Below are 25531 nucleotides of genomic sequence, written 5' to 3' on the forward strand. Positions count from 1 at the left end.
GTTAAGTCATTAAGATAGTTAACAGTGTATGAATGTCCATAACAAGTATGACAAGAAGGACCCATTATCTGGAGGGTAGAGACTGAGGCAGGATGTGTCAAGGGCTTAATACTCCTTATTGTGGTCAACAACAAGTTTTGTGTGCTAGAGAAAGTCACTTTCCTTTTCTGGACTTTATTTTCCCTTGCTATAGAAGCACAAGGTCGGCCTAAAGAAACTTAAAGACCCAGAGTCCCTTCCCTGTTGCTTGGGTGCTTGTTGGTGGACAGGTGAACCGAAAAGAAAACTTGGGGCCCCAAATCACTGAGCTAAAGGGAAAAGTCAAGCTGGGAACTGCTTAGGGGAAACCTGACTCCCATTCTTTTCAAAGTCACCCTTTTGCTCACTGAGATAAATGCATATCTGATTGCCTCCTTTGGAGAGGCTAATCAGAAACCGAAAGGAATGCAACCATTTGTCTCTTATCTACCGATGACCTGGAAGCCCCCTCCACACTTCAAGTTGTTCTTTGCTTCAAGTTGTCCTTGTCCATCTTACACATATTGATTGATGTCTCATGTCTCCCTAAAATGTGTAAAACAAAGCTGTGCCCCTTCCACCTTGGGCACATGTCATCAGGACCTCCTGAGGCTGTGTCATGGGCATGCATCTTCAACCTTGGCAAAATAAACTTTCTAAATTAACTGAGACCTGTCTCAGATTTTCAGGGTTCACAGATATAACAAACACCTGCTATCTCACATGGGCACACATACGTGTGTGTACACATGTAGCCACTCACACTTAAAATGTGGAGTCCAGCTAGCGATTAAAGGATGTTGAACTATACTCCAGGCGCTGAATCACACAAGAACTATCAATTAATTTTCTCATCAGCCAATATAAGTAGGTGGTTCTACTACCACTATTTACTAGATGAGAAAATTCAGGCTCAAATATTGCTCAGGGATATCCTATTAGTTTTCTGTTGTTTTATAACAAATTACCACATGTTTAGTGGCCTACAACAACTCACATTTATTATCTCACAGTTCCTGTGGATCAGGACTCCAGGAAAAACTTGGCCAGGTCTTTTGCACGGGATTTTGCAAGGTTGTAATCCAGCTGTCCAGGCTGCATTCTCCACTGCGACTCAAGGGGTCTCTTCCAAGCTCCATTAAGTTGTTGGTAAAATCTAGTTCTTTGCAGTTGTAGGACTGAGGTCCTCGGATCCTAAAGGTAGCCCCTCCCTCTCCATTAGCAGTTCACATAATGGTTCTTGGATTCTTCATAGCCAGCCAAAGAGCCTCTCTCTCTCTTGAAAAGCCTCCATTTCTCTGTTAAGAGCTTTCATTTGATTAGGTCAAGCTGGCCAAGATAATAACTCTTTTGGCTAGTTCAAAATCAACTAACTTAGGACCTTAATTACATGTTCAAAGTCCCTTCACCATTGCCATATAAGGTAACCTAATCATGGAGGTGACATCCCATCATATTCACAGGTACTGCCTCCACTCCAGGGGTGGGGACGATACTCGGTAGTGCGTGTGTGGAGAGGGATTTGGGGTCATCTCAGAATTCTATCTACTACAGACACACAGTAGGAAACAGTGAAACTAGAGATGTAATTCAGGTCTGTTTGACTCCAGTGGCTTTAAATCACTTACCACACAACCTCTGCCAAGAGCTTTTTGAGAGCAAGGATCATGCTACTTGTCTTGGTCTCCTCAATGCTTCATCCTTAATAAATGCTCTAATATTTATCATAGTACTGACCAAGATGCCTTTGATTGTTGGCTGGAGAAATCTAACTCCCAATGATTTGAGAAAGCAAGAGAAGTTGACTCTTACCTGGGGCATCTGGGGCTGGATACAGGGGTTTAAGCAATAGTCTCTGTCTCATTTCAGTGCTCTGGGCTTTATTCCCAGGCCTCTCCTCATATGATGGTAAGAAAGGCCACTGGAAACTGTAAGCTTACTTCCTCATGGCTCAAAACCCAAAAGGGAAGGAAAACCCTTGTCTCCCAGGATCTATATATTAACATTTAAAAAAGACTGTGTCTTGAGCCACGTCTTTTCTGGAGCCAAACTCTCTCTGGATTTGATTGGTCAGCCTAGATCACATGACCACATTATAGTCGGGGTGGGTAGAGACGGACACCGTGATTAACTGCTTCTGTAGAATACATGGAATATCCAAAATGTGGCTCCTGATGGAAGAATTGGGCACTGTTACCAAAAGGAAAAAGTGATCTGGAATTGAAAAAAACATTGGCTAAACACAAAGTCCACAGATAAAGCTTTTGAAGCCTCTGCCTTGGGCAACATTGTTGTACAAATACCTTTGACCATATAGGAGATGTACCTTTCAATTATGCAGAACTGAGAAAGTTTGTACACATTCCTCATTCTTTCAGTTCTCAAGTATCCAAGTTACTGCAGTGGGGAGGGGCTAGAGTCAACACATTGAATGAACAAATGATGTCCTTCCCAGAACTAATTATTTCTGAAACTTAGGAGGTGAGTTCATTGCTGAGATTTAGATTCGTTAACCTTATCTTAGCCCAGGGAACTTTCTCCATGGTATTTCAGATTTTAAATGAGCTTCACTTCAGGCGAGCCATATTAGCATTCTTCCTGCTATGGTGGCCTAACCCCAAGGAGCTAATACAACTTAATGGTACGGTTTGGAAAAGGTAGAAGGTATCCTTAGGATGGGACTAACCTTTATTTTATGGGCATTTCAATAAAGCATTGGAGAAATCCTTGAAGAGGGCTGATGGCAGGGTCAGGGTACTAAATTCCCTCCTCACTGTGGAAGACTTCCCTCTGGAAAGTATCTGCCCCTAATTTCTAGAAAACATTTCTTTTCTGTCTCTTTCTTTATGTGTCTCTGTGTGTGTCTTTATTTCCACTTTCTACAGATCTCTTGGATATTTTATCACTTTACCTTCCAAAGCTTTTAACCTGGTTTCAGCTGCATTTAAGGCCTTGCATTTTGGAACATCTTTAAAGAAAGGACTCAGGATCCTTTAAAAGCTTGTTTAAAAATGATTCAACAGTTGTGACATGTTGGGGATCTTTCCATCTTTTGCTGCCATAAGGAGAGAGAAGTGGAACCATGGCCAGCTTTCTATGAAGTTTAATTTTCCAAGGTGGTGATCCATCTTGCAGCTATGCATGGAGAAAGTAGGCAGTATGAAATGCTGAGATAATATAAAAGGGTCACTTACTCATTGCTCTCCCTTACTCCTTGCTAGCCACATTCTCCAATTCTATCTCACCCATCTCTCTCCAAAACCACAGGACAAGAGCATAGGTGGATAAAAAAATCAAATACCCAGTTAAAATGGGAAGATGTAGAAGAATGAATTGCCTACTATTAACAGGTTATTCCATGGGTTTGATGAAGTAACAAATACTTTTACATATTCCCTGGAATAGTGGCAGACAACCATTAGGTTATTCCCTGGTGATCTCCACCTCCTAATATTCACGTGCTTATGTCATTTCCTCCCCTGACTGTTGGTTCAGCCTAGTGTCTCATCTCTAACCAGTACAATACTGGATCTACAGTGATGAAAAGTTACTTGTAAGAATAGGTTACAGAGAGATTGCTCCTTCCCTCTTGTGTGGCCTTTCTTGGTCTCTTGCTTGTCCATGTTAATAGAGGCAAACATTGCAATCAGGTGATAAGCTGTCCTACAGAGAGGCCCACATGACTAGCAACCAGAAGTAGGCTCTGCTAACAGCCAGTGGAGGGGTCTGACAGCTTCAGCTCCAACAATCTGTTAAGGACTAAATCCTGGCAACAGTCATTTTAGAGTCTTTGGAAGTGGATCCTTCCTCTGTTGACCCTTCAGATGAGACCATAGCTCAGGCCAACACACTGAAGCCTTAAGAGAGGTCTGGAGGCAGAAGCACCCAGTGAAACTGCATTGAAAAACTATTACAAATGTTTGTTGTTTTAAGCTACTACCTTTTGGAATAATTTGCTATGTGAAAATTGATAGCATCTCTCTCTCTATTTATCTAGTTTTCTAACATCTATCAAGCTATATCTTTTTCAGATAAAGATACTTTCCGTCTCACCAAACTGAGGCTCAGAGAAGCTAAGTAACTTGTTCAATATCACATAGCAGGCAGGACTATTATTGGTTGAGATGCTATTACTTGCCCAATACTCTATTTTGTACCTGTATTTTGTGCCCTTGTTAAATCTTCATCTCATCCCCTTGAAGTAGACATTTTTATCCTCCATTTAAAAGTGAGAAAACTGCAGATAATAGAGGTTAAGGAGCCTTCCTATGACTACACAATTAGTAAATAGAAGAGCTAAGATCTACCATCTAGCTGGAAGAGATGTAATGCACAGAAACAAAGGGCAAAGCATCAAAGAGCAAGAGCACCACTGGCAGCCAGGGTTCACCTCTGAACCTGGGGCAATGCCTCCAAAAATAAGGTCTGTGGATCACCAGCCTTAGGCTCACAGAGCTGCTTAAAAATGAATAATGATTTTTAAAACTGTGATTTCTAGGGCTATTCCACATCCACTGAACCAGAATCTCTTGGGAGAATCTGAAAATTTATATTTTAAACAAAGTCCCTGGATGATTTTTGTGCCCTTGAGGATTTGAAATCTACTGAACTAAGACCGCACTATTTCTCCCTGCTTTATTATACACTACCTGAGCCTGCAGACAATGGTTGAGGAAGGAAGAGGATGTAGGAAAATACTTCTTTTTGGAACAAGGTGGGAAATGCTGGGATCAGCTCACACTAGAGAAGGCAGGGTTTCTTCACTTTTCAAGGTTTTCTTCATTTGAAGCATCATGGTGTGTCTGAATGAGGTGACAGTGTGCTGAGTGCACACAAAAGCATTACCTTAATTATTGCAACAATCTTGTGTCAATAACAGTCTATGCTGAAGAAGAAGTTGAGACACAAGTTGAGTATGTATCAGTGTTCACAATTAAAGAGCTCAAAGAGGGCAGAGCTGAAATTCAAATGCAGAGCTATTGATCAGAGGTCAAGGATTTTTCCATTGTCCCTCAGTTAAATTTCTGTAGAGAAAGCATGTACCCTCCTTCCTTCCCTCCTTCCCTCCCTTCCTTCTCTCCTTCCTTCCTCCCTTCCTCCCTCCCTTCCTCCCTCCCTTCCTTCCTTCCTCCCTTCCTCCCTCCCTCCCTTCCTCCCTTCCTCCCTCCCTTCCTCCCTCCCTTCCTTCCTCCCTTCCTTCCTCCCTTCCTCCCTTCCTCCCTCCCTTCCTTTCTTCCTCACTTCCTCCCTCCTTCCCTCCCTCCCCTCCTCCCTCCCTTCCTTCCTTCCTCCCTTCCTCCCTCCCTCCCTTCCTCCCTCCCTCCCTTCCTTCCTCCCTTTCTCCCTTCCTCCCTCCCTCCCTTCCTCCCTTCCTCCCTCCCTCCCTTCCTTCCTTCCTCCCTCCCTCCCTTCCTCCCTTCCTCCCTCCCTTCCTCCCTCCCTTCCTCCCTTCCTCCCTTCCTCCCTCCCTTCCTTTCTTCCTCACTTCCTCCCTCCTTCCCTCCCTCCCTTCCTCCCTCCCTTCCTCCCTTCCTCCCTCCCTCCCTTCCTCCCTCCCTCCCTCCCTTCCTCCCTCCCTCCCTTCCTTCCTCCCTCCCTTCCTCCCTCCCTTCCTCCCTTCCTTCCTCCCTTCCTCCCTCCCTTCCTTCCTTCCTCACTTCCTCCCTCCTTCCCTCCCTCCTTTCCTCCCTCACTTCCTCCCTCCTTCCCTCCCTCCCTTCCTTCCTCCCTCCCTTCCTCACTTCCTCTCTCCTTCCCTCCCTCCCTCCCTTCCTCCCTTCTTCCTTTCCTCCCTTCCTCCCTTTCTTCCCTTTTTCTTCCTTAATTTCTTCTTTCTTTTCTTCATTCCATCTTTCCTCTCTTCTTTCCTTCCTCTATCAGAAAAGTCAGCAGTGTCTTAAATCCGATCTCTCAGAAGCAGACCCTAAACCAAGAAGTACAAATAATTCACTAAAGAAGTCCAGAAGTCAATGAGGGAGTGGGAAAATAGCGAAGGAAAAGAAGCTAACCAACTAGGTGAAGTTCCAAATTCAGCCTGATCCCATGGACCAGAAACTATCCCTGGTTTGTCAGAACATGTAATAAAGGCACTAGACTTTTGTACCTTCCCACCACTCATTGATTGGTAGCAGCAGTTGAGGTAAGGAGTGAAACTGCCAGATACTTACAGCTTTCAGAATGGAATCCTGGAAACTCCAGCACTCAAGGGCATTCTTCTGAAAGTCAAAAAACTTAGAGATATTCCCCAATTCTCAGTCTTGTGTTCTTGCCCTAGCCTTTGCATGTGTCCATATTGGAGTCCAGGGTCCCCAGAATGTTGACGTATATTACAGGATTCAAGATAATAATAAAATAGAAAAAACTTATGGGCCAATAATGACATCTTGTATTACCCCCACACCCTTCCTCTTTACCACTAATGGGATGCTTGCCTTGAAGCAGAATGCTTTGGATGCCCATTTATTTGCATACAAATTTTCCTTTTGTTCTTTCCTTTGTCTAGCTCTAGCTAATTTAGGACATTCCCGCTGGTTCCCCGGTAAGGTAACCTTCTTGCTTTCAGTCCTTTATGGCCTTGACGAGGACCTGATTTTCTTTCTGGTCTGGAAAAAATTATTCAACTTGGAATTATCAAGGACAAAATGCACCAGATGATTCAGGAGATGATGTTATTCAGCTTTTGCAATAGGGAGAACATTCATTAATGAGGATGCCTCAGTGGAAGAGGAGGGGGTCTGGGGTTTTACAGAGGCAAGGAAGTCATTCACAAGTCTTAAGGGAATCATGAAAAGGGATAGACAGTTTTATGGGAGTCATTGAGGAAAAGTGGAGGTGGCCTCATCCTGGAATATGCAAGCGCAAAGTGTTTCTTTGTGGTTAGTCATTTCTCTGGAAAATGAAAGGGTGTGGGTATTCTTTTTATACTTTAAGTTCTGGAGTACATGTGCAGAACGTGCAAGTTTGTCACATAGGTATACACGTGCCATGGTGGTTTGCTGCATCTATCACCCCATCATCTACCTTAGGTATTTTCCTAATGCTATCCCTCCACAATCCCCGCACCCCCTGCTATCCTTCCTCTAACCCCCTACCCTACGACAGGCCCCGGTGTGTGATATTCCCCTCTCTATGTGCATGTGTCCTCATTGTTCAACACCCACTTATGAGTGAGATCATGTGGTGTTTGATTTTCTGTTCTTGTGTCAGTTTGCTGAGAATGATAGTTTCCAGCTTCATCCATGTCCCTTCAAAGAACCTTAATTCATCCTTTTTTATGACTGCATAGTATTCCGTGGTGTGTATATGCCATATTTTCTTTATCTAGTCTATCACTGCTGGGCATTTGGGTTGATTCAAGTCTTTGCTATTGTAAACAGTGTCGCAATAAATGTATATATGCATGTGTCTTTATAATAGAATGATTTATAATCCTCTGTTTATATACCCAGCAGTGGGATTGCTGGGTCAAATGGTATTTCTATTCTAGATCCTTGAGGAATTGCCACACTGCCTTCCACATTGGTTTGAACTAATTTACACTTGGTAGGGGTATTTTTTTAAAGAATAACTGTTTTCCAGGGAATACAAGGCTCAGGTAAAATTCAGCACTGTCAGGATCTTCACAAACAGGATGCAGGAATTCACCCCACAAAGTTAGAAATTATAAAGAATATTCAGGAGAATTTTGCCATGGATATTTAGCCCAGAAAATATTGTCATATAAACATCCAAAGCTCTACTGCCCATTGAGGAGAAGCAGTTTCTGTGATCCAGATAGACCTGAGCCAAAACTCTCCCCTTTGAGAAGAGTTTGATTTATCACTTGATTTCTTCTCCTGCAGACTCATGACTTGGTAAGGATAGCAAAGATCCCCAAGTTGCAGTAGTTCCAAGGTCCAACTGGGAGCTGTAGGCCAAGGGAAAGAAACTCGAGGTCATGAAACAGAAAGCACATGTGAAGAGCCAGGAGTGCCCATAGTGCAAATCACCTTCTGAATTGGTCTGCCACAGGCTTGTGTTAGGTTTGGAAGGAAAGGTGAGGGTTAAAGAAAGACACACAGAGAGAGGGTGGCTCAACAGCCAATGCAGGCATTTGTGGTCAGCATAAACCTGCAGAGGTGGGGGACCAGCTTACCGCCAGCGCCCATCACTGCTTACAGGCTGGGGTGCTTACAGGTCTGAGCGGGAGGGGTATGGGCAGTGTGGATTGCTAACCAGCAGGATATTGGTAAGACGTTCCCATGATGAGGCAGTTTGGCCCTGCTGTTGGTGGGATGTGATTGGCTGTTTTTTGGACCTTTGCCCAGCAGGATATGATAGCAGTGTTCCTACAGTTGGGCCTTTGCCCAGTAGGGTATGATCAGGAAGTCAGGCGGTTAGGTAGGATATTTCCTACATTCTGAACCCCTGTGGAATGTTTCCCTTTGACCAGGGTCTGTGAAATGGCAGGGGGATTACAAAATGGTACAGTTTGAACTAACAGCTTGGACTCTTAAGTGGAGAGCTTGACCTCTTGTTTACAGCAGGCCAGTAGCCCCTTGTCACTGTTTAACAACCCAGACAAGGACGGCAGTGTCTGAGCAATTGGAAGAGTAAAATCCAAAGAAACTAAACCCCAGCCTACCTCGGCATAACGGGTGTATTCATCCATTCTCACACTGCTAATAAAGACATATCCGAGACTGGGTAATTTATAAAGGAAAGAGGTTTAATTGACTCACCATTTCACATGGCTGGGGAGGCCTCACAATCATGGCAGAAGGTGAAGGAGAAGCAAAATCACATCTTACATGGTGGCAGGCAAGAGAGCTTGTGCAGGGGAACTCCCATTTATACAGCCTTCAGATCTTGTAAGAGTTATTCACTACTATGAGAGCAGTATGGGCCAGGTGTGGTGGCTCACGCCTGTAATCCCAGCACTTTGGGAGGCTGAGGCGGGTGGAGCACAAGGTCAAGAGATCGAGACCATCCTGGCCAACATGGTGAAACCCCGTCTCTACTAAAAAATACAAAAATTAGCTGGGCGTGGTGGTGCTTGCCTGTAGTCCCAGCTACTCAGGAGGCTGAGGCAGGAGCAGAATTGCTTGAACCCAGGAGGCGGAGATTGAAGAGAGCTGAGATTGTGCCACTGTATTCCAGCCTGGCACCTGGCAACAGAGCAAGACTCTGTCTCAAAAAATAAAAAAGAACAGTATGGGGGAAACTGCCGCCATGATTCAATTATCTCTACCTGGCACCGCCCTCAAGTGGGGATTATTGCAATTCAAGGTGAGATTTGAGTGGGGACATAGCCAGACCCTATCACCAGGCACCAGCCACCCTTCACTTGCCAGGAAGTGGGCATTAATCAACCTGTATCTCCAGGTTGGCCTTCCATATCCTGTTGTTTCTCTTTCCCCCAATTGCAGCCTCCTTTCCCTGCTCTTTTAGAGCCATAAACTCAGTTTCGTGATTACAGTAGCATATAGTTGAGGTACGTTATAGGGTTTTCCCTGCATTTCATCACACGTGATCCTCATAGCAACAGGGGAAATGCCTACCTCCTGATGCCTGTTTGTATTGAAGAAACCAAGTCACAGGGTGACTTGCTCTGGGTCACACAGTTGGTGAGTAGCAGAGCCAGAGGGAGACAGAAACCCGGGTCTCCTGGGAAGCATTCTTGAGATCCTTCTGCATCTTTCCCATGTTCCTCCCTTGAATTACTTGCATTAATAAGTGAGGCTTGGGCTGGGCTTGGTGGCTCATTCCTGTAATCCCAGCACTTTGGAAGACTGAGGCGGGTGGCTCACCTGAGGTTGGGAGTTTGAGACCAGCCTGACCAACGTGGAGAAACTCCATCTCTACTAAAAATACAAAATTAGCCGGGCGTAGTGGCGCATGCCTATAATCCCAGCTACTCGGGAGACTGAGGCAGGAGAATCGCTTGGACCTGGGAGGCGGAGGTTGCGGTGAGCCGAGATCATGCCATTGCACTCCCACCTAGGCAACAAGAGGGAAATTCCATTTCAAAAACAAAAGAGTGAGCTCAGAGGCAGAAGTGATCTTCTCCCTCATGTTGGACTTCAGCAATTCTGCAAGGGTGCATTCTACGTTCCTCCAGTGACCTCTCCTCCAGGGACGAAGTGTCCATTAGCTTTTTCTAGCCAAGGATGTCGCCCTTATCTGGAGAAGACGCAGCCCATGAAGAAAACCTCTTTCCATTTTCCCCAAAGGTTAGAAAAAAAAAAAATCTAATTCAGCTTTCATTTAAATAGCCAGGAGAATTGGGAACTCAAGATAACCAATCAGTTATTTGCTAGTGGAATTTTCCTGCTAAGGAGAAACAGCACTTAGACCCAAAATGTATACATTTCTTCCAAAATGTCATTCAACATCTATCTCTTTCCTAGATAGTGACAAACGCTCCATGTTCCTGTCAAAATGCCAGCTTTCAGCACCAGCCTTAATAATAAAAGCCAGATCCAAAATCCAACAGAGAAATTGTAACTTTGCCAGCAAAGAACTTATCATCCTGTTTTATTTTAAGGTGCCAGGTTAACTTTTAAACATTTCTTTACTGTATTCGCTTAATTAAAATAAACCATCATTTTCTTTTTGGTTGAACTTCCTTCCTGGAAACCCTTCACTCATACATACTTATGTGTATTTCAGATTGGCGATCCATTTTTCTAATTTTTTTCTTGATTTGTCTTTTATCTCCTTGGGCCCCCTTTTCCCTTTTCCATCTGGAGGCAGGTGTTGGGGAAGAGTCCAAAAACACAGTGAGATGCAGCTATGAGCAATGATCAATATAAGTGAGATAAAGGGTCGTTCATCTTATATTTGCACTTCTCTGAAGATCTGATGGCATTGGCATGAATTCAAGGTATGGCAACAGGATAAAGTAAGGGGACCTGGAGTGGTGGAAAGAAAGGAAAAGAGGTGAGAGACTGGGGGAAAGGGACTTCTGTAGAGGAATTATTGGGAATTTTTATGTGACATACAGTGTCCTAAGTGTTTTATACAAATTATCGCATTTTAACCTCTCAAAAACACCATGAGCTGAGTACAAATGAGTACACTTCCATTTTACAGATGGGAAAACTGAGGTTGCTTGAAGTTAAGTGATGTGCCAAGGTCACCCAGCCACCAGTGACAGAGCCTGGAGTCAAACCTGGATCTTCTGATTCCAGTGCACAGGCTCTGAAGGATCCAGAATGTCCTGAAACATTCCGAGCCATGTTGCATCCTCACTCAGAGACCCTTGCTCTTCTTGTCATCCCAGGGAGCCCTCCAAGCCCCACCAGGGTTCTAGAAATCCACACTTCTTGGGAGGCACCGAGCTATGGGTGGAGTGTCCCACCCTCCTCCTTTTCCATCAGAATCTGGCAGCCGTCTTGGGGAGAATGGAGACAGTGGCTGTTCCTGTGGCTTTCTTTGCTCACAGGGACCTGCTACCTGGTTCTTGGCAATTCTGCCTCTCCACAGCATCCAAGTTATAATTACCTAACACCAGAAATCCTGTGGTCATTGCCATGGAACCTCATAGGCCTCCCTGACCCCTTTCCACTGTCATCCAAGACATACACAGAGATTCTGGTCTCTGGAAATATCCCACCTGGACCAGCTCATTATTTCTTTGGCTCAAACCCAAACCCACTCTTCGACCTCCTTCCCTACTGAACACAGGACTCCCTAGTACCAGAAACACTCACCACATGTTTACAGTGTCTGGGACAGGCACCACACTCTACAATGACAAGCACTGCCTCACTCAATTCCTCCAACCGCCCTTTGCAGATTCATTTTCTTCATTTACAGATAAGAAAACACACAAGATGGTAACTGGCAGAGAAAGAACCCCAAAGGTTCTTAACACTCTTACAAGGGAATTTTCAATAATAACAGGAAAAAAAATAACTTTTTGACATTCTTTGGAAAAGAGAAAATGATTCAAAAAATTAATTTTCTGCTAGTAGGTAAGCACCATAAGGTCATGGATTTTTGTCTGTTTTGTTCACTGACCTGTCTCAGATGCTAGAACTTGATTCAGCACACAGTAGATGCTCAATAAAGAACTTTGAATGAATGCTTTGTAGGGTCATCTGGTTCATTTACTTTTTCAACAAAAACATATATTATGTGTTAGGCCCTGGGCTAGGAGCTAGAGTTACAAAGATGAACAAGACATGTTTCTATCCCACTCAGTGTCCAATGTAGAAGACGGACAAATCCATTACAAGTCTCTAGGCTACAGGAAAGCCCAGAGGTGTGTACATACTGCATACACATCAACACACTGACCTCCTTGAAATAACAAGACTTTGCTCAGTAATTCTCTAAGTTAAGCTCCCCTAAGGAAGTTGATCCATCCTTTTGTCACAGACTGAGGGGCAAAGAGCAGCTCCAGGAATTCCAGGTGTGTGAGATCCTGCATCCTAGAACGCTGTACCAAAGTCATCTGTATGGCGAATGCCTGTAAACATCAAATTGAATGAATCAGGTAGATTGTTGTTTACAGGCAACCAAGAATTATTCAATGGCTGCAGCAGGCAGGAGCTGATAAACAGCCTGGCTTTCCAGGCTGCAATAGTGTGTCGGGGCTTTGCCACCTTACAAATTACATACGAACTAAATGCAAATTAGCATAGATGACAAATAGATACACACAGACCCTGGATCTTTCTTTTTCTTTAAGTACCTGCTCTGGAAGAACTTAGAAAAGAAGGCACATCACCAACTCCTGGAATACAGAGAGAGGAGTCCTGGCTGGAGGGGGAATCTTCCAGTTTACAAATTACTGCACCGGGGAGATGATACGTGGGGAGGCCAAGGAGGTCCTCCTATTCCTATTCCCCTATGTTCTTTACATAAGCCTTGTTATTAGCCATGCATTCAGACATCCCTTTATGCAGAAAACGATTCATTCATCTGTTCAACACATCGTTATGTTTACTGAGCTCCTTCTGTGCACCAGGCACTGTTCTACACACAAAGGGCACAGCAGTAAATTCCTTTGGGAACTTACATTCTGTTAGGAAAGACAGATGATAAAAATAACAACAATAAGAGGAACAGGCAGTGAGATGCACATGACGATTCATGACGTGATATAGAAGGCATGGGAGGAGTGGGTTTGCTGCTCTGGTTGGAAGCCAGGGAAGGCTTTTTAGGGGGTGACTTGTGAGCTGGGAGGTTGCCTTCCAGGCCTGCCCTGTCTAACACATCCACCACGAGCCACATGTGGCCCCTGGGCACTTCAAATACAGCCAGTCTGAATGGGGGTTGCCATCAGAGTAGAATCCACACTGAATTTTAAAACCTAATATGAAGGAAATAATGTAAAGTATCTCATGAATAATGTCGAATGCTGATGCAATGTTGAGATGACAATATTTTGGATAACTGAGTTAAATAAAATATATTGTGAAAATTCATTTTTTAAAATACGGCTACTCCGAAATTTAAGATTGCCTCTGTGGCACACGTTGGTGGGACGTGTTGTACTTTCACCAGATGGTGTTGCTTTAGTTAGAAAAAAACAGCAAGTGCAGAGGCTTGATGTCTTAGACAAGTGGAAAGTGTCCATCCTGGCTCTGCCACTTCCTGGCTGTGTGAACTTGGGAGGTTCAGAGTGAGCATGCTTTGGCAGTGAAAAGCAGGGAAGGAATGTGTTAGACACCTGTTAGAATGGCTTTTACCAAAAAGACAAATGATAACGAGCGTTGGCGAGGATGTGGAGAAAGGGGAATCCTTGCACACTGTTGGTGGGAATGTAAATTAGCACAGCTATTATGGGAAACAGTACGGAGGTTCCTCAGAAAATTAAAAATAGAACTCCCATATGATCCTGCAATCCCACTGCTGGGTATACGTCCAAAGGAAATGAAATCAGTATATCAAAGAGATAGCTGCACTTCTGTGTTCTCTGCACCATTATTCACAATAACCAAGATATGGAAGCAAACCTAAGTGTCCATCAACAGATGAATAGATAAAGAAAATGTAATATATATTACACCATGGAATACTATGCAGCTTTAAAAAAGAAGAAAATTTTATCATTTGCAACAGCATGGAAACAAGCCAGACACCGAAAACCAAATACCTCCTGATCTCATTTATATGTAGAATTTTAAAAAGTTGAACCTATAGAAACAGAGTAAAATGGTGATTGCCAGGCACTGGGGGATGGAGGAATTGGGGAGATATTGGTCATAGGATGCCAAAAAACAAATTAGGAGGATTAAGTTCTAGAGATCTGTGGTGCATCGTGGACACTATGGTTCAAAACCCTATCTTGTATATCCTTCAAAATTGCCAAGAGTTCTCACCACAAAAAAGTGATATGTGGGATCATGCATATGTTAAATAGTTTGATTTAGCCATTCCCCAATGTATATGTATATCAAAACACGGTTTACACTGTAAATATAGATTATCTTGACCTATTAATTTAAAAATAAGTAAATAAAGGAATGCATGAGAAAATGTATTTACTTAGGGATTCCATCTCACCTACAGTGTCATAATGACATAGAGTGAAGGTGGTGGTGGTCCTCATGGCTGTGAGGCACCCCTCCCTTCTGGAGACTCCAAGGCTTATCTGAAGTCACTTGCTGGTCTTCCTTGGCTGCCAGGTCGTCTCCCCCTCAGACCACAGGTGTGTGTGTGTGTTCCCTCCATCTTCCCAGCACAGACTCCTGCCAGGAACACCCTCAAGCTGACTCACCCAGCCTTGCCCCGATGCTGCTACAGCCTTTCTCAGCTGCTGTAGCTCTTTCTAGATGTGAGCTCACTGAAAAAGACAAAGACCAATTTTCCTCATCAGAAACTTGGGTGGTTTTAGTGCTGCCTGGATGTCTGGCCAGGAACAGAATGAACTTGTCCAGCCTCTCTTGAAAATAGCCTTCTGACATGAAGATGGAGGGTAGAAGGATGTTTACCAGAAGATGGGAAGGGTCGCGAGGGGGTGGGGAGGAGTGGGGCTGGTTAGTGGATACAAAATAGTCAGAAAGAATGAATTAAGACCTAGTATTTGATAACACAACAGGGTGACTATAGTAAATCATAACTTAATTGTACATTTTAACATAACTAAAAGTATAACTGGATTGTTAACAGGGACGAATCCTTGAGGGGATGGATACTGTATTTTCCGTGATGTAAGGATTACACATTGCATGCCTGTATCAAAGTGTTTCATATACCCCATAAATATATACACTTACTATGTACCCACAAAAATTAAAAATCAAAATAAATAGAAGAATGGCCATTTTGAACCAGCTGATATAAGAGAGAAGTTTCCCAGAGAGGCTTCCTGATGCCTCTCCAATGGGGGTGGAAGCAGGGATGGGCAACATGGACCCTCCAGGATGATTCTGCCACGGATTCAGAATGCCCCCTGCCAAGCCTCCTCTCCTTTGTGTGCTCTAGAGCTTTTTGGTGTCTATGGCAGTCAGCGGAATGCCGATAATAATACAACTGACAGAGTTGTTGTGAGTTTTAAATGAGATGCTCAAAGGTGCCTAATGCACAGGAAAATAGTCAATAAACTTTATTTTCATTTTATTTTAGCATTATCGTCTCCATTTCCTCTCTCTTGAGAGGGAGGTTAGACTCATCTCTGTCCAATACAGAGAGAGCTAACGTAATTGCCCAGAGGATTAATATTATTCCTCCCCATGGCACCATGGACGTTCAGAGCTGCAGACAACGTGGAGGTCTCTGCCCCAGGCTGTCACTCTTCATCCAGAAAATATCAAAGACCACCTATGTCCAATGGCTTTCTATGGTGATGATACTCTATCCTGCTCTTTATTGATATTATCTATTAATTTCTTCATTTGCCAGAGGGGGAAACTAAGTCTCAGAGATCATGTGACTTCCCAAGAGCCCATGAATATCTAACTCGTTACCAGAACTGGGACTCCAAGATAAGCATTCTAAACATTCCATTCGAGGTGGCTCTTTAATCCTGGCACTTTAGGAGGCCAAGGCGGGCAGATCGCTTGAAGCCAGAAGTTCAAGACCAGCCTGGCCAATGTGTCAAAACCCCACCTCTACTAAAAATACAAAAATTAACTAGGCATGGTGGTGCATGCCTGTATTCCCCACCTCTACTAAAAATACAAAAATTAACTAGGCATGGTGGTGCATGCCTGCATTCCCGGCTACATAGGAGGCTGAGGCACAAGAATTGCTGGAACCCAGGAGGCAAAGGTCGCAGTGAGCCAGGATCCTGCCACTGCACTCCAGTTAGCATTTATTGGGCATTTGCTGGCTGCCATACTTTCTTTGAAAAGATCCCTTCATATTAACTCAATCAATCCTGATTTTGATCTTGTGAGGGAGGTACTGTTATTTTCCCACTTCCCAGGTGAGGTATTGGAGACTCGGGTCACTACTTTGTCCCCATAAGCCAGTAAGTGAGAGACCAGCACCTAACATAACTGAGACCAAAGCCCTGGCATCCTCTTTCCTCTTAGAGAGTGCATAACCTGTATCCCTACGGGGATCCATGAGTCTAGCAGGTGCAATGGTACATTCAGCCCTGTAACCAGAGGTCATGGTGACTTGGACAGCTCCGTCCCGTCCCTCTCCATTCGGCAGAGCCCACTGCCACTGCCTGGAGCTAGGGAGGCAAACACCCTATGGCACCCCAGACTCTTTGTACATAAGACAAACCCCAGCCTGGAACAAAAGCTGGCTGTGAATGATCCATCAGCATTCCTAAGTAGGCCACGCTGCGCCATTCACAATTCCCTCCTACCGTATGTGATAAGCTGTGACGTATGGCGTTCATTTAGGCCTCCATTCCCGCAGAAAGATGGCTGGCACCATCAATTTCCCTGTTTGTTCTCTGACCCACTGTTCCTGGGTTAAGCAGCCTGCCTTGTCTACATTTGTCAGTTGATACAAGCTTCTCCCTGCCATAGGCACCACTATCGATGAACGTCGTCAGAATATGGAGCCTTGAATAATGTATAAAGGATTCCACACGCAAAGTCTCCCCAGGAAGGGGCGGGGTGGGTGGGGGCGGGGAGAGGGAGTGTTAGATGTTTTCTCTGTTGGAGTGCCTTCATTTACAAAGCATATTTGTCAAGTCTTTTGCTAAGAGTAATGCCAAGGAGCAGCCTCCCATCATTCTTGTTAATAGGACTGTCTGTGTGTTACAGTAAACAGCTATAACTCTTCTGCTGGAGCCATTGTGCAGCAGGCAGAGTTTTTTCAGTATCCAATTAAGGGTGTCTCCAATTTGCCATCCAGGATCATGAGAGCTGTGACTCAGCCATCAGGCAACGTGGGCACTGTGGAGGCTTCTCAGAGTAGAGAGGGCTGATGCCTTTCTTTGCAAGCAAGGGGACTGGAGCCTGGCTCTAGGTGACCTCTGCTGTTCATTTTCTTTTCCTTTTTTTTTTTCTTTTGAGATGGAGTTTCACTCTTGTTGCCCAGGCTGGAGTGCAGTGGCATGGTCTCGGCTCATCGCAACCTCCGCCTCACAGGTTCAAGCAATTCTCTTGCCTCTGCCTCCCAAGCAGCTGGGATTACAGGCATGTACCACCAGGCCTGGCTAATTTTGTATTTTCAGAAGAGATGGGATTTCACCATTTTGGCCAGGCTGGTCTCGAACTCCTGACCTCAAGTGATCCACTTGCCTCGGCCTCCCAAAGTACTGGGATCACAGATGCAAGCCACCGCACCCAGCCTCTGCGTTCTCCAAGGCCACCAAATCATGCCAGCTAACTGTGCAAAGGTATTAACCTGCTAGTCAAAGCTCTTCCCAGACTCTTATTAACATTGAAGAATATAGAGGTTAAGAACACGAGCTCTGGAGCAGGACTACATGGATTCCCATGTCAGCTCAGCCACATACTAGCTGTGTGATGTCAGGCAAGTTACTTAACTTCTCTGAGTCTCGGCATCTCACATGTAAAAAGAGCCAATCATAACACTGGCTTCATACAGTTGATTTGAGAATCAGATCATGTGTGATGCACGTTTAAACCACCACTATCTTCACATCACCTTCATTTCCTAGGCTTGGATATGACTTGTTCCTCACCTCTCTGTACCTACTTCATCAGTGTTCATCTTTCAAGCTCCATCTCAAATTCTGCCCCCTGATGACTGTAATAAACCGGTTCTCTTCTCTCCATTAATAACCATGATAGAGAAGTGGGGACTTACCATGTAGCGGGTCCATACATCACTCTTGTTTTTGTTTGTTTTTTGAGATGGAGTCTCGCTCTGTTGCCCAGGCTGGAGTACAGTGGTGCAATCTCAGCTCACTGCAACCTCCGCGTCCTGGGTTCAAGCAATTCTCCTGCCTCAGCCTCACTAGTAGCTGGTACTACAGGCGCGCGCCACAACGCCCAGCTAACTTTTGTACCTTTAGTAGAGATGGTGTTTCACTATGTTGGCCAGGATGATCTCAATCTCTTGACCTCGTGATCTGCCTGCCTCGGCCTCCCAGAGTGCTGGGATTACAGGCGTGAGCCACGGTGCCTGGCACACTCTTATAACTACCCTATATAGTAGGTTCTATCTCCTCATTTTACAGATGAGAACATTGAGGCCTAGAGTATTTCAGTAGCTTGCCAAAGTGCTCATGGTTCTCAGGTGACAGGATGAGGCCAGACATGAGGGTCCCCTGGATCCAGACTCTACTCCGCCCACTTGTATTTGGTCTAGGAAGCCCCCAGTCCCAAGATCAGTCCTGTCCTTCTGGAGATTAATTGCAATGTTTCGTAATTGTCCTATCCCATCTATGGGTTTCAAGGAAAATTCTGAAGCCCTTAGAACCACAGTGTGTCTCATTTTTATTCTGTATTTTATTCATTTTAAAATGCCTGAGATGCTGAGAACCTGAGATATCACTCATCCCATCTTCCTGAATTTCATGAACTAAGACGTGAAAGTTCACCCAAGGCCATTCATAGAGTCTACAGAAACAGGAGGACTAGACCCTGGATCCAGTGATTTACAGGTGTCTCTTCTCCTAATTTTCAATCCACCCCAAACATGCAGAGAGATGACCTTAGCAAAGATGTTTATTGGTGTGTGTTGGTTCTGTGGTTTGGAGGAGGGGGTTGGAAGGTCTTGGAATCACTTCCTACGGTGCAGTCAGCATGCTTCCCGCTGCATCTTCCTCTTCGTTCTTTCTAGAGATATAAAGGGTGGCTGGTGCCATTCTTCCAAGAAGAAAGCTTTCATCTTCACTCAACCAGTCCTCAGTCTTCAGTCCTCAGCAAACTATCTTTGTGCCTCAGCTGCTGGATCTGGGGAGTAAGTGATGGGCAAGATATGGTCTTTACTTGTAGAATTCCCATAGCACATTGGAGAAGAAAAAACAGCAACCAGGCATGTACAATAGAGGGGGATGCATGCTGCAACCACCACCATCAACAGCAATATGCATTGAATGCTTCATTGGTGTCAAGTGCTGTCTCTCCTAAGAGCTATGAACCCATTGACCCCATGTACTCCTCAAAACTAGTAACAAGCAGTTTATCATTTGCTGTGGACTAAAAGTCTGTGTCCCCCTAAAATGTATATATGAAGCCTTAATCCCCAATGTGATGGTATTTGGAGGTGGGGCTTTGAGACATAACTAGGGTGGGACGAGGTCGTGAGGGTAAAACCCCACCCTGGGATTGGTGCCCTTAGAAAAGTATAAAGGGGCTAGAGCATGCAATTGCTCTCTCTCTTTCCCTCCTCCACATGAGGACGCAGCAAGAAAGTGGCTGCGTGGCAACCAGGAAGACAGCCTTTAAGAGAACACAGCCATATTGGTACCCTGATCTCAGACTTTCCAGCCTCCAGAACTGTAGAAATAGATGTTCACTGTTTCAGTCCCCCAGTCTGTGGTATTCTATGATAGCAGCCTAAACCGACCAAGACATCATTCCTCTTATCAGACGAGAAAACGAATGCATAGAAAGACTTTTAAATTTTCCCTCGACAATGGGCATACGTGCAAAGTACAATAGGGGTGTGCAGAAAAGAGTGTTCAGATTTTAGAAAGATTTCCAGAATAGGCCTCGTGATGTTGGAGATGGTTCTTTTTAAATAATGGAAGAGAGTCCCCCAGGCAATGGCTGAGCAGTGGACCCCAGGTGAGAGTCTGCAGGTGGTAGAAACAAAATATTCTAAGATTCAGGGGCACAAAAGAGCATGGCTTATTTGGGGAACTACAAGTACTTCTATGTTGCTGATGCCTGATGTTCTCGGGGATACAGTTCAAGGCGGGAAGAAGCTGAGGGCATATCTCAACCTCCCCTTCCTTGGGGCCACTCATCCTTCGTCCCTTTAGCAGTTTTACTCAGCACTTGTTCTAGGATGCCAGGCTCTGAGGTGAGACACTTAAGTAAGACTCAGCCTCTACCCTCAAAGAATTCACAATCTAGTGGGAAAACTAAATTATTATAAAGATAGCATTACAAATGCAGTGCTTGACATCTGCCTGGGGCACTATGAGACTGTAGGTGAGAAGCAATGAAAATAGGACAATCCAGAGAAGGTAGCAGCGGTGCTGCCTCTTAAAGTCTGACCAGGTAATCCTGGTGTTACCTGTATTTGAGGTCAAGGGGCAACAGGAGAAGATGCTACAGAAAAGCACACAGCATGAGCAAAGCCACATAGATGACAAAAAGCTATCACCTGCAACAGCTTCTGCTGCTACAATACCTGTACTCCTCTTAGATTTTGTTCCAGTATCAGCCAACAAGGTGGTCTGACAAGACAGTCCCAGCCCTAGGAAATGAATTATCATTTGTGCAGACCAGTCAAAGTCTTACCATATAGTAATAGGTTTAGGCATGTGGTCTAGTTGGGGTCCAGGGAAAAGGAGGATTTCCATTTTGATCAATGAGGGGATTCTGGGAAAGTCTTCTGCCCATAAAAAGAAACAAGCCAGAAAAAAATTCCCCTTCCTTCCTGTAGACATGGCTATGATGGGCAGGATGCCTGAAACTGTCCAGGCTTCTTACCACAAGGAGACACATCGGGCAGGGTAGGGGAAAGGGGGGATATTCCCTAAGACTAGTAAACCAGAAAGATGTAAAGCATCTGTATCCTTGTTGAAATAGTAGCGTTTCCAAATTAACATCTGGAACTGTTTACCTCGAACATTTCATTATGTGAGATATTAAAGACCTGTGAATTTGAAGCCTCTATTGGCCTGAGCCATCGCTTCCTTGCAGCCCCAAGTGCCATGATGTCCCAGCAGAAGGTGGCTAAAGACTAAGGTGGTTGTGGCTGGTGGGGTTAGGCTGAGTATAAGGAATGTTCACACTTGAAAGAAAAGTTTCCTCACAAGGTCAGCGAGAGAATATTGCAGGGGAGTGTGGGGCTGCAGGAAATAGAGGTTTAATGTTTGTGTAAATTGAAAGAAGGAATCTACTTGGAAATGAGAAAAAGCAAGATTAAAATGGAAAACACAGCCCCAAAGCTATTAATACCCAACAGATCCAAATTGAAAAATAAAAGCGATGGGTGAAGCATATAGTTCTCAAAATGAATTTGTGTCATAAACCATTAACATCAGCCCTCCCTTATTACCTGTAATTCCAGAGAGGCAGGTTGCAAGCAGTGCCCAGCGGACATCTAGCTGGAGATCTGCAAGAGCTCTGCTCCCAGGGCAGCCCAATTCTCTCCTCTTGTGACACCTGCTCCGAGCATCCTTGTCTCACCCTCCTCTGGGGCCCAGTGGAACCCCAGTGCTGCCCTTGGCCCAGAGAAGACCTCAAACACCAGCAAATGCTATTGCTAAGAAATTCTGAAATCAAGAAAACGCTTGGTAAAATTATTTCTTCTTTTTTTATACACCCCGCAGTAGGACTCTAAAATTGTCCTGTCCATATTAATGCACATGCGTGTTGATGCTCTGGTCTACCACTGGGTCTTAGTAAATGTCACCTAAACCTGAGCCACGTGCAGTGTAGATGGGGGCTGGCATGGTTCCTCATGATTCCCAAGGCCTCGCTCCACCAGCACCCACACACATCACCATGTTAGAGCCCTTAGTCTTGGGTATATCAAATATATGCTGTGATAATAACAATCTGCATTTTGAACACAGATGCAGATTTAAATCTCAGCTATACCACTTACCTGCTGTGTGACTATGGCAGTGTCTCAGAATCCCTGAGCCTCGCCTTCCTGGTCCACACAATCCCAGAGTGTGGAGAATTAAATGAGAAGCTGTATGTACATGTCCAGCTCGGTATGTAGCATGCAGTAGGGGCCCAGTTGACGCTGATTTTCCACCACTAGTATCCCAAACCCTCCTAGTCTTTTCTAAGCTTACTCCTCCTGCTCTAGAAAGGGTTTGAGGGCAGTAGCGTGCTCAAGAAGACGTCTGACATTCAATTGTGACCAATTGCCATCCTTGAAAGTTTATGCTGTTTGTGAGTTGGGAGGATTCCTTGCAGAGAGACATCTCAGGGGGGTTGGAAGACCGTGTGTCATCTGCACAGGAGACTCAGGGTGTGCCCATGACTCTCACTCAACAATTGAAGGTTGGCCCTTCTCAGTGTCATGTCCTCAACTTTATTTGCCCCATGAATAAGTCGAGTACTCTTCAACTGGGGGGAACTTCCACAGGTAGTCTACCTCCAAAATACATCTCAAACTCCTTCACCACCACTATGCTAATCCTAGGCAGTCTCGTGCCTCGTGTGCAGTGCTAAATAGCTCTTTAACTGGTCTCAGCTTCTGTTATTTCCCCTCCTACAATTCACTACTACACAGCAGCCAAAGCCACACTTTGTCAGCCCATTGCTTGTAGCTTTTCAGCAGTGTCCCCTTGCATTTAACAGGAAATCCAAAATCTTTAATTGGCCCAAACATTCTTGAACGGTCTCACCCAATGTGGTCTCTGGCTATTCTTCTAGAGTGCATTTCTTGGTCTCTTTAAATTGCAGTTTCCTTTTCTGTAAGATAAAAATGATGCTGGCTAATGCAGAGAGCAGATTAAACAGAATAAAACACAAAGCATATTGCATGGAGCTAACCTGCCCCCTTAGGCTGTGTGATTTTCAAAAAGCAGCTCTAGCTGGCAGACGGGCTTCGTTTTTCACAGGTGAGTACCCTCCTCTCCACTCAAATGGGGCTCTTGGCCAACTTGCTTCTCCCTATCACACACACACACTCTCTGTCTCTCTGTCTGTCTCTCTCTCTCTCTAGTAGCCAGACAAGCTAGATTAGCTCCAGGAGACTTAAGTGTACCCTAAGCACCAAGCCATCAGCAGCAAATGGATGCTCCTTGCACAGAGCTGCAGTGCATATTAACAGGCCACCACACCCCCCAAAATTCTGGGATGTGTCTCCTTACAGGACTTCTATGCAGAGGACCAGTGCCTTCTCTGACCAGGTACCCCTAGCAGCCAGCACAAGGTCATGCACCGCTTACCTGCTAGCCCCTCCATATCCTCCAGGATACTGAACCAGAACTGTCTGTGTTGCCCGGAATGACCATAACAAAGTTCATGCACCTCTTTGCCTATGTCTGGAAGCTGAATGCCTGAGTTTTTGGCACAGAGTCCAGGAAATGCCTCAAACAAGCATGGTTAATCTATCACCAACCTTCAGATTGGTACAAGTCTTAAATTCTCTCTTCAACTTCGCTACCAAATGTGAAGTACTGTCTATTGTTGCAGACAAAACTCCTCACGTTCAGAGTACCCATTCCAGCTTTAGGCATTTCTAATAGGCAATGGGTTTTGGGGGGTTTTGGTTTTTGGGGTTTTGTTTGTCTGTTTGTTTGTTTGAGACAGGGTCTTGCTCTGTTGCCCAGGCTGGAGTGCAGTAGTGCGATCCTGGCTTACTGCAACCTCGACTTCTTGGGTTCAAGTGATCCTCCCACCTCAGCCTCCTGAGTATCTGGGACCATAGGTGCATGCCACCACGCCCTGCTAATTTTTAAAAATTCTGTACAGACAGGGTCTTCATATGTTGCCTATAGGCCATTTTGACAATACTTAAAATTTGCTTCTCAGCCGGGCAAGGTGGCTCATGCCTGTAATCCACCCACCTCACCCTCCCAAAGTGCTCAGATTACAGGCGTGAGCCGCCACGCCCAGCCATTATGTGACACTTTTATTGCATCAAGAGAACACCTGTGGCCTGGTGAGGTGGCTCACACCTGTAATCCCAGCACTTTGGTAGGCCTAGGCGAGTGGATCCCCTGAGGTCAGAAGTTCAAGACCAGCATGGCCAACATGGTGAAACCCCGTCTCTACTAAAAATACAGAAATAACCAGGCGTGGTGGCATGCAGCTGTAATCCCAACTGCTCAATAGGTAGGAGAATCCCTTAGAACCCAGGAGGTGGAGGTTGCAGAGAGCTAAGATCATGCCACTGCACCGTGGCCTGGGTGACAGAGCAAGACTCTGTCTAAAAAAATAAAAAAAAAACTGCTTCTTACTGGGGCAACAGAACAGATCTTAGAGTGAGATCAATGCCTCTCAACCTCATGTCTCTCTATCACTGGGTTTATGCCTCATTGATTTAAATCCCTTGTGTCATTTCATATTAAGCTACCTTGTTTATGTTGTCATGTGTGCTTCTTCTAGCAAACTTTGAGGTTCATGTCTTAATCTGTTGTTCTATAAGTGGTTAAAAAAAACTTGAACTATAGAACCTTACACAAAAGGGTTCACAGCTATGAGCTCAAACATGGTAGTTATACTTCTCAGACAAGGAACTTTATTTCTTTGAGTCTCCTTTTGTGTGTATAAAATGTAGGCATTAGGAGGGGCATAGTGGCTCATGCCTGTAATCCCAGAATTCTGGGAGGCAAACATGGGCGGATCACCTGAGGTCAGGAGTTCGAGACAAGCCTGGTCAACATGGCGAAACCCCATCTCTACTAAAAATACAAAAATTAGCCAGGTGTGGTGGCAGACACCTAAAATCCTAGCTACTCAGGAGGCTGAGGCAGGAGAATCACTTGAACCTGGGAGACAGAGGTTGCCGTGAGCCGAGATCATACCACTGCATTCCAGCCTAGGTGACAGAGAAAGATTCTATCTCAAAAAAAAAAAAAAATGGAGGCATTAATCCCATGTTGTTGTGTTTAATAAAGTGACATACATAATAAGAGAAAAAAAGACATGAGCCATTGCTGGGTATTTACTGCTATTACAAACACACAGCAGATGCTCTGTCAGTGTTCATTCCTTCCCATCTTTGCTCATGCGCTCATTCACTCCCTCCTGCACTTCGGAAATACTCCATCCTCTATTCATTCCACTCCATTCATTGACCTCCCTTCTATACCCTGGGTCACACTGAGTACTGGTGATGCGATGCTGAACCTGGTACACTTCCTGCCTTCAAGGTCTTTGCAATTTAGTGTGGGACAGAGCAAAGAAGACAGAGAGGTAATCATTAGCATCAGAGACAGGATACCATGCTGTGGACAGAGGCAGGACTCCTTCCACACTGCAAGTTCAGAGAAAGCCTCTCAGAAAAGACGACAGCAAAGTGGCAATTGAAGGTTGAGCTGGACTTTGTCAGATCAAGGAAA

General features: G+C 44.8%; 2 long non-coding RNA genes across 3 annotated transcripts in view; one reads left to right on the plus strand and one right to left on the minus strand.

Annotated features, from left to right (window-relative positions):
* LOC105714353 (uncharacterized) overlaps window positions 1-25531 on the plus strand; it is a 349885-nt gene that overhangs the window by 76055 nt on the left and 248299 nt on the right. The gene's annotated exons all lie outside the window — the stretch shown is intronic.
* Window positions 14683-23490, minus strand: LOC135269096 (uncharacterized). Its single transcript, XR_010337426.1, has 4 exons — window positions 23414-23490; window positions 21562-21778; window positions 19039-19280; window positions 14683-14794 (listed from the first exon to the last, which is right to left on the minus strand). It is a non-coding gene; the product is annotated as an uncharacterized LOC135269096 (long non-coding RNA).

This window comes from Aotus nancymaae, unplaced genomic scaffold (genome assembly GCF_030222135.1).
Source record: "Aotus nancymaae isolate 86718 unplaced genomic scaffold, 86718_ANA_hifiasm-v0.15.2.pri h1tg000049l, whole genome shotgun sequence".
In the NCBI taxonomy this organism is placed as follows: domain Eukaryota; kingdom Metazoa; phylum Chordata; class Mammalia; order Primates; family Aotidae; genus Aotus; species Aotus nancymaae.